This window comes from Glycine max, chromosome 1 (assembly GCF_000004515.6).
Source record: "Glycine max cultivar Williams 82 chromosome 1, Glycine_max_v4.0, whole genome shotgun sequence".
NCBI lineage: Eukaryota > Viridiplantae > Streptophyta > Magnoliopsida > Fabales > Fabaceae > Glycine > Glycine max.
Window position 1 is genome coordinate 46,560,583 of NC_016088.4, and position 10,625 is coordinate 46,571,207.

The 10,625-nt window shown below is 30.1% G+C and overlaps 1 long non-coding RNA gene and 1 pseudogene across 1 annotated transcript; one reads left to right on the top strand and one right to left on the bottom strand.

Moving 5' to 3' along the window:
• Positions 1 to 1,122: 1,122 nt before the first annotated feature.
• Positions 1,123 to 5,941, top strand: LOC106799826 (putative expansin-B2; annotated as a pseudogene).
• LOC121173907 (uncharacterized) lies at positions 2,362 to 3,222 on the bottom strand. The gene is made up of 2 exons (XR_005889522.1): positions 2,771 to 3,222; positions 2,362 to 2,687 (listed from the first exon to the last, which is right to left on the bottom strand). It is a non-coding gene; the product is annotated as an uncharacterized lncRNA (long non-coding RNA).
• Positions 5,942 to 10,625: the final 4,684 nt, after the last annotated feature.

Below are 10,625 nucleotides of genomic sequence, written 5' to 3' on the forward strand. Positions count from 1 at the left end.
GGGTAGGATGTCGTTGATTAAGGGTAGGATGACAACCATTAAAACAAATCGAAGTAAAAAGTAATAATATTAAAAAATTAGTAGACCTATGATTAAGGGTAGGAATGAACCAGCGTGATTGATGGCACGAGAAGAGGGTTTAGAGTGGACCTGTGCTCTTTTATTACATGGCTCAGCATCGAATTTGTGTTTGTGTTAAAATAAATAAATAAAAAAGATGACATTTTAAAAATAACTTTTGCTGTGTAATTAATTAATTTTTGCTAGTTACTCATATCCTATGTTATAAGAAAAATACTACAATTATTTTTTTACAAGTTTATCCTTTCTACTAAAAGCTTATGTAATTATCATAATTAACATTTTTAAATATAATTTTAATTAAATATACTTTTATTTTCTAAAAAGACGAAGCACAAAATAAACAGAATTAGTGCACCCACGTACAACAAATTGATTTATATATAAGTCATTGATGAGTTTTTATATCAGATTAAGTTATTATTATTTTTATTATTAAATTAGGCACACTGGAATATTTGCAAATAACTAAACATTTTTCAGTTACACTAATTTTTTAAATTTTGAAAAGGTGACATTTTTCAATTTTTTTAAATTTTGTATACCTATAAATTGTTATTCTGTTAATTAATGGTAGCAAAAGAAAAGCGATGAGATGAACTAAAAACTAGGTTGAATTAAGGAGGAAGGAAACATATATGATTTCTGAGGATGCAACACAATTTTTTTTTTATCAGCAAAAAAATATTAAGAACCAAAATAAAAAAACGGTACCCCAACTTATATGTAAAAATGTTATAAAATCAATTCCGAATCAATGTATACCAATTATCAAAAAGTTATTTGACACTATCCACTTTAGTCTTAAACCGTACCCATTAACCTTCATCGAATCTAAAATTAGTCAAATTTAAGTACACTAGAACAAGGAATAAAGGATTTCTCTCTTTCTTCTGGGATACTATATGGCAATAATTTTATTTTGAAAAATAATTACCATTAAGAATAAATTGGTGTATATATATTACTAGTATGTGCCGTGGCAGAATTGCCTCAACACGAGATTAATCGTAAGCTCTTTTGTTATTTGCAAATCGCATCATGCAAGTTCTTCGTTACATGTCTTTTGTTGTAGTATTTTATTCTGTTACTAAACCCTTGCCATTGTCTCAATCTCAAATTATTTAATGCTTCCAAAAATTCAAAATGAGGAACAATGGGAAGTAGCTGGAGCTACATTTTTCGGACCACCCAGAGGGTGGTGGGTCGGATGGTGAGTATATATCTTGTAAAATATTATTTTTCAATATTACAACATCACACCTTTTTACTTAACTTTTTATTTTTATTTTTATGAAAAAGCTTTGGCCAAAGATAAATTGAACGATTGCTTTTCTTTTTGTGATTTTGTGTAGGGGGTGCTTGTGGATACATTGACAGTGTGAGGAACCCTCCACTCTCTATAATGGCATCGGCTGGGGGTCCTTCTCTTTTCCTTGGCGGCAGAGGATGCGGGGCTTGTTATCAGGTGCATGCAGCACGTTGGTTAAAAGAGGCTATTCTTCTTGTTTTAAATAATATATTAAAATGATTTTTCTATTTCATATGTTCAAAGAATTACTTCTTTCCACATTCATTTCAAATAACTACTTAACTTTTTTCTATTTCATATATCAAAAGACGTGAGTTTGAATTCTACTTTGTTAGTACGTAAAGTGTAATACTTCTGTTAAAGCTTTAAGGTGTACCCTAATCTAATGAGTCCTAGGATCCAATCACCTAAATTTTTTTAGTTAGTAAAAGGAAATTTTATTTCTTGAGTAAATTACATAAGTCTCCCTTAAAATTTAAAGAAATTACACATGTTTCTTTTTTTTTTTAAAACCAACACAAACATCCATCAAAATTTAAAGAAATTATACATGTCTCCTCTTACACTACTAGAATTAGTGTTTTTTAAGTCGGTTGAATTGGACTTTCTACGACGGTTTTGAATCATCGTCGAAATAGGTGTCATAAAAAGGCAAAAGATATACAACGTTGGTTTTGCAACCGTCTTAGAAAATTGTATTTATTAAGATGGTTTTTGGAATAACCGTCTTAAAATGATAATTATACTGAGACGATTATCAAAATAACCGTCTTAGTTTTCTGCTATCATATTAGCGAATCTAAGACGGTTATCATATAACCGTCTTAGAATGTAAGAGAAACTAAGACAATTATTATAATAACCGTCTTAAATTTATTTTAATTTTTTAAGATATATTTTCTTTTTATAGCATTATCATTGTTCTATTTGAATATAGGCCAACCACACATCCATCCTAGGAATATAGATAGTATGACAGCAAAGCTTCAAACTTAAAACATACCAGTATAGTTACATATGATAATTTTAAGGACCTACCTAACTCTAAAATCTAGTAGATAACTCAAACTCTAGAACATATTATAAAATCTAAGAGAATGAGAAAGTACATCAATAACATAGTAGTAGACTAGTAGTACAATAACATCTTTAAAATAATTACAAACGTGTACTTAGCCAAACATATTAATAATGATCAGGATGATAGATGTTTGATCAAATTAGGCAGTCATACCTCGTGTTTAGTCACAAGTTCAACAAGAACTTCGATGGCTAGATCAAATGATAAAGGAACCTACATAGAGAATGCAATATAAATTAATCTTGAGTAGTCATGAATACTCATCTTAAGAATCAAGTGCATGAGAACTAGAATACCATTGGGAATATAGATGTGAGGTGAGGGTGAGCTTAAATATGTTTTACCGATTTAAACATGGTTAAGATATGTACTATGTAATTTGGATCCTGAGACAAACCAGAGTTTAATATACTTTAATTGATATCCTAAAAGCAAAGAAACAAATGAGAATTAAACTCCCTTTTGAGTTTTGAAAGGGATGTGTGGCAAATAGTAGCACGTATCTCCATGTTGTTGGTGGGTGCACAATATGATGCCAATGAGTTTTGAAATTATTTCATACTTGAAGGAGGAAGAAAATGAAATTTTTGAAAAAAAATATTCATTAAATGTCATGTGAAAAAAAAAATTCATTAAATGTCATATGTTACACATGACATTTAATGAATATTTTTTTTTCAAAAATGTCATTTTCTTCCTCCTTCAAGTATGAAATAATTTCAATAAAAAAATTCAGGTTACAGAAAACTCAATCAAATTGTCATACCACTAAACCTATAAGTCAAATGAATACAACGGGAGCAACGAAATCATTGAACCAATCCATTCTAGCAAACCCAAGCCAAATGAACAATTATAAGTGCCTTCCAAAAAAAAAAAATAATTATAAGTTTCAGAAACTAAATGAAATTATCTCAACTAAGACATCAATGACATATTTAACACACAAAATTATTTGAACAAACACCATACCAGCAATAATAACATTAAATTTATATATATTTTTAAAATGGATGGGAGACATGTAATTTTTTTAATTCACAGAAAAAGTATGTATAGGTTTCAAAAAAGAAAGAAAGACATGTAATTTCTTTAAATTTCATAGAAGATTTGTGTAATTTTTTTTTACTTTTTTATTTATGAATGAGAAGAGATTAGAGTGCTTTAGAAGCATTAAAAATGTTTTCTCATATATATTGGGTTTAAACCATGGAATGAGTTACCAATAAGTTGTTGATCCAAGTGGTATCTAATTCAATCTTTTTAAGAAGGTTTTAAATTTGAGTGAATATTCCATACCAATGACATAATTAAAAAAAATCATAGAATGGATTGCGAAATTGCTATATGTTTTCTTAACTTTAATTAGTTTAGGAATTACTTTTATGGAGTGTTTAAATGGAATATATTAAGGGAAGGAAATAATTTTTAAGGACAGATGTTTCATTAAATGAAAATTAACAATTGAAAATTTTAAAATAAAATTTTAATTAATTAAAATTTAATGATTTTTAATTCCATCTAAAAATCAGAAATTTCCTAATTCTTCTCTCCCCCATCTCTCTCCTCTATCCCCGTTTCTCTTCAAAGATTTTTTTTAACAAAGGAAATTTAATTATTTTGCTCAAACAAGTTTGTCTCCAGTAAAATATATTTATACTCTATAAAAAAAACAATGAAAACAATGTTTATTTTATCAAAACAAAGAAATCTCAATTGAAATTAACCATTGAAATTGTTAAAGTTTTAAATTATTTAATCTTCTCAAATACCTCATTGAAACACGCACCAGTTTTTAACTTCTGCTTGTATTTGTAGATAGAAGACATTTTTCTGTCGAATATTTGAGTAACGTCACCATGTATATGTCCACATTAAAACGCATTGGTTTGTTCAATTTTCAGGTAAAATGCACAGAAAATGCCTTATGCTCAGGAAACCTGTGAGCGTGATGATAACTGATGAATGCCTCGGTTGTACCTCACCATCAGTTCATTTTGATCTCAGTGGCACTGCCTTGTTCCATGGCAGCTCCAGGCCAGGCAGATAATATTCGCAATGCTGGAGTGCTTAATATTCTCTATAGAAGGTACGTAATTCTTATATTTGGTTCCATCTATAAAAAAAATTATGATTTATATTTAAAACCAAATATTTTATTTTAATAATTAAAACTTAAAATTTTCATCGGTCTTCTTCTACTCCTTTTAATTAATTACGTACATTAATTCCATTTAATTCACTTATTCAAGTAAGTCATCAAGAGTAATATCTATGCTGCTACAAATATGTGAATTTTATATTAACATTATGAGAAATTACATTAATAGAACGATTTATTTCAAGAACATTATTGTTGATAGTTAAAAAGTATTTTTTTTAGTAGTGTCACTGATATTATGCAATAATTTTCATATCAACAAAATTATTTATCAGTAAAATGTTAATTAATATAAATATACTACATTCATATTTGCTATATATTTTTTATTAAATAATGTATATACCAATATAGATAAACTTAACATCTAAGAACAATTTTTGTGACAGCTTTTTTTGGCATATGTAGTAGCAGTACTAATTTCAAATCATATTCTTTTTTTGTGACAGCTTTTTTTGGCATATTCTTTTACTTTTTTTTTTTACTAACACACATTGAACATAAATAAAAAATACATGAATATTATATAAGATAAACCAATACATATGATTATTATACCTTATATTACCTATAAATATATGCAAATTCTTCTATTTCGTACTTATCCATTATTTTTTTAAAAAAATTAAAAGTTAATTCATAATTTCATAGATTAAATAAATATTTATTTTAAATATCAAATTTTATTAGACAAAGTTCAAAGTTATTAACTGACAAATATTTTGATATAAAAATAAAATGAAAGAGATACGTTTACACAAAAATAGTAGAGAGAAAATTGTGGGTTTTATTTATTTGTTTAAAGGTTAGTTTCTTTATTTTACATGTTGGATATATTTATTTTTTTATTTTATTAGTTTTATATGGCTGGTAACATATATGATACTACACCCAAATATTGTCCCATCCAATTATAAAAGGGTATTGACAAATACACTAATTCCTGGCCATTTGCATTCGTGTGCAGCCTAAATTTTTTAATTCCTTATCAGAGCATCCCCAAGAAAATAATTCTATGACTGGTATTGCATACATCAACATTAAACTTGTTGTTAGAATTTATTAATTGTAGGGATTAACTATGATTAGAATTTAAATTGTAATTGATCTAAATTCTTATATATTTTTTCCTTTTTATTTGTGATTCTGTTTTGATATTTTACCCTCAATAATCATGGAGAGATGGTAGAAAGGATCATGTATTTATTCACTTATTTATATCAATGAAAACTACCAGATATCATTTTCTTAACATGGTATCAGAGCCAACTCCAATTATCTCTCTTCTTTAGGAATTGGAGATTAGCTTTTGAGTACAAAAATGGAGAATAGGTTAAATGAATCAGATTTTACTCCACATATGCAGGATCTGTCTTCAATCCTTGAGTGTCTTGATGGTACAAGTTATTCTGAATGACACTAAAAAGGAAAAAAGGTGGAGTCTCCCAAGGACAACTCCACCGCTGCTACTGGATTTGTTGCTAAGTCAGGTATATTTCAATCAATTTGTGGTTTTTCTGTTACTACTAAGGGTAGTGATTGGATAATTGATACAGGTGCAACAAACCATATGACTTGTGATAGAAATATGTTTACACAATTTTCCTCTAATAGTTTTGTTTCAGTCATTATAAACGCTATGGTGTTTCTTCCCCAGTTATGGGTAGTGGTACAATATCCATTTCTCCATTGTTATCCATTTCTAATGTGTTTTTTGTTCCTTCTCTCAACTACAATCTTCTTTCTGTAAGTCAATTAATCAAGTCCCACAACTGTGTTTTCTTGTTCTTTCCCAAATATTCTACTCTACAGAATATACATACGAAGGAGAAGATTGACAGTGGTAAAAGAAATGAAGGATTATACTATCTTGAAGGTAATTCTCAATATATCAAAGGAAAAGCACTGACTCACTCTATAAGTGATGAAACATAAGCTAAGAATAAAAGAGATATTTGGAAATGGCATAAGCGATTAAGACATCTATCTTTTAGTTACCTTAAGAGATTATTTCCTTCATTGTTTAACCATTGTCATATCTCTGATTTTAAATGTGAAACTTGTGTAATGGAAAAAACTCATCGTGTTACTTTTCCTATAAATAACAATAGAGCTAATGCTCCTTTCTCTATTATTCACTCTGATGTTTGGGGACCTACCCCTCTTTCCACACATAATGGAATGCGATGGTTTGTGATATTTGTGGATGACTATACAAGAATGACTTGGTCATATCTTCTTAAACACAAAAGTGATGTGTGTAAGGTTTTTCAATTTTTTCACAAAATGATAAGCACACAATTTAATACTCCAATAAAGATAGTCAGGTCTGATAATGAATAGGAATACTACAAAAGTGAGTTGACAAATTTTATGAAATTTGTTGGTATTCTTCATCAAACATCATGTCCTAATTCCCCTCAGTAAAATGAGTAGCCAAGAGAAAAAATAGACATTTTTTGGAGGTTACTAGATCACTATTGATCGATAGTAATATTCCTTCTTACTTATGGGGTGAAGCTTTAAGCTCTGCAGTTTATCTTATTAATAGAGTTCCCTCAAGTGTGTTAAACTTTAAGAGACCTCTTGATGCCCTTTCTCTTCATTTCACCCTTAATTTTGTCAATCATTTACCACCCCATATTTTTGGTTGTGTCATATATGTGCATTTGCATCCTCACCAGCAAACAAAATTAGAATCTAGAGCAATGAAATGTGTTTTTGTGGGATACAACACCACTCAAAAGGGATATAAGGCCTATCATCCATTTACAAAAAGACTTTTTGTATCAATCGATGTTACATTTCATGAGCATGAAATGTTTTTTCCCTTGAAAACACTTTATTCTTCACCTCAAAGGGGGAAGGGGGGTGATTTGGAGGTTCAGAATCATGATAGACTCGACCAAGATATCAGGTTATTTGATGTTATGCCAACAACAACAGATGATGGAATTCAAGATAATGGAGATGAGAACATGAAAGATCAAATTCAGAATAATGTAAATGAGAATATGGTCGAAGATGATAGTATAATCTCTCCTTCAACCCCAAATCCACTATTGATCCAATCAGAAAATAATTTTGTAGAGGTATCACCTGAAACTCTTACTCCTTTTCATTTTATTGTTGATACACAAAACTATGTTTCCACTGATATAAATGCAATGTCTCTTCTACCCCAAATTCTAACACTATAGTGAGCCCTTACACTCTTCTACCTCGTACTAATAGAGGACAACCCCTAATTAAGTATGAACCCACTCTTAATTGTAAGGTCAAATACCCCATAAACAACTACGTGTCATCTGAAAAGCTGTCTAAGTCATATGTCAATTTTGTATCTCAATTATCTATTGCCTTTACTCCTAGTAGTTTGCAGGAAGCTCTAGCAGATTCTAAGTGGATCCAGGCAATGAAAACAAAAATGGAAGCATTGGAGAAAAATGCTACTTGGGAACTTGTAACCTTACCAAATGGAAAGAGTACAGTTGGTTGTAGATGGGTGTTTACTGTCAAACATAAAGCTGATGGAAGTGTGGAGAGATATAAAGCAAGGCTAGTTTCAAAGGGTTACACTCAATCCTTTGGGGTTGATTACCAAGAAACCTTTGCACCAGTTGCAAAGCTCAATACAGTGAGGGTGTTATTATCACTAGCAGCAAATCAAGATTGACCACTTCTTCAATTCGATGTAAAAAATGCCTTTTTACATGGAGATTTAATGGAAGAAGTTTATATGGATCCTCCTCCTAGTATACCAAAGTACTTAAATATTCCTTTGGTGTGTAAGCTTAAAAAGGCCCTATACGGATTAAAACAATCCCCAAGAGCTTGGTTTGGAAGATTTACAAAGTCTATGAAGTCTTTTGGTTACACACAAAGCAATTCTGATCACACCTTGTTTCTCAAGCATAATCAAGGTAAGATCACTGCATTGATAATATATGTTGATGATATGATTGTGACCAGAAATGATCCTGATGAAATTTTAAGCTTATAGAGACATTTAGCTTCTGAATTTGACATGAAACAGCTAGGAGATCTCAAATGTTTTTTAAGGATAGAAGTTGCAAGGTCCAAACATGGTATCTTTCTTTCTCAAAGAAAGTATGTTTTAGACTTGTTAGCTGAAACAAGAATGCTTGGGTGTAAACCAATTGATACTCCCATAGAACAAAACCATAAAAATTTTCATTGTGCTGATGCAACCAGTGCAGATAGATGAAGATATCAAAGACTAGTGGGAAAGCTAATTTACTTGTCTCATACTAGACTAGACATAGCATATGTAGTCAATGTCGTGAGCCAATTTATGCATGACCCAAAAAAACCGCCCATGGATGTTGTTGAATAGATATTAAGGCACTTAAAATCTGCACTAAGAAAAGGTTTGTTATTCTCAAATCATGGTCACCTCAAAGTTGAGGGTTATACTGATGCTGATTGGGCTGGATTAGCATATGACAGAAGGTCTACCGCTGACTACTTCACTTTTGTGGGAGGAAATCTAGTAACTTGGAGAAGTAAAAAGCAACAAGTAGTTGCTAGATCAAGTGTTGAAGCAGAGTTTAGAGGGATGATAGTTGGAATATGTAAACAGCTATGGATTAGAAGTCTCTTGAAGGATATTGGATATGAAAAAAAGGATGCAATGAAGCTTTATTGTGATAATAAATCAGCCATAGAGATTGCTAATAACCCCGTCCAACATGATCGTACAAAACATGTGGAAATTGACAGGCATATCAGGACAACAACTTGCTGATATACTAACCAAGGCAGTAGAATCCAAGGCCCTTAGTAATTCTCTTGACAAGTTGGGAATGTGTAACATTCATGCACCAACTTGAGAGGGGGTGTTAGAATCCATTAATTGTAGGGATTAGCTATGATTTGAATTTAAATTGTAGTTGATCCAAATCCGTGTATATTTTTTCTTTTTTATTTGTGATTCTGTTTTGATATTATGTCTTCAATAATCATGGAGAGATGGTAGAGAGGATCAAGTATTTATTCGTTGTTTCATATCAATGAAAACTACCAGATTCCATTTTCTTAACACCTGCAACCATGTATCGAACAAAATATATAAAAATGCATTAAACCTGCAACCACCATCCCCTTAAACATGTAAAAAATACAAGACCTGCACAATTACATGTCAACAAAATGTGTAATTTTGTACTGCCATTCACATCAGGGTCTTATTCACTCATTCATTGTAGACTTCTCACCTCCTTCATGATTCATTATAATTACTTCTTCAATAAATCATCAGTGTCTTCTCCTTTTGAGAAAATGAATTATGTTTGATGAGAAAAAGAAAAATGTAGAAAAAAAATAAAAAAGTCTTGAAAAATCTCAAAGGTTGAGTGAGATTGTTTGATAGGTATGTTACTTATATTTTCTATTAAAAAATCCCATAAAATCTATTTAAAATTTATATATTTTTGAATATCATAGGATTTTTTTTAAGTTTTAAAAAATCTTAATCAAATACCAATAAATTTTGTTATATTTCTTAAAAAATCCTAATAATCTTAATTGAATATCACAAAACTTACTTTTGTAATTAAAAAAATTTGATTGAATACCACAAGAAATTTTTATAATGTTTTTAAAATCCATTGAAATGTTAAATGATAGGCAAGTGGTTGTTGTATGTTGGAACTGTTGCATGAAGATAATGATAGTATTCAACAAAAGATTACGAGCAAATTCTAAATTCAGAATAATCCAGGGTAATTAACTTTAAAAAACATGACTAAATGATAGGCAATGGCACAATTAAATTAAGTTTAGATAGAAATTGAAGCATGTTAGACGTTTTTTTTCGAATTCATGGAATACTCTTCCCCATGCCAGTTGACACAATCAGACAACTAACAACAAAAGGGTTACCTAACTCTTTCAGGAAGATATGAAGAAGGATTGATCCTACAACGTAATCTAAGGTTTGAAGCACTAAATACACAAATTGTTGTATC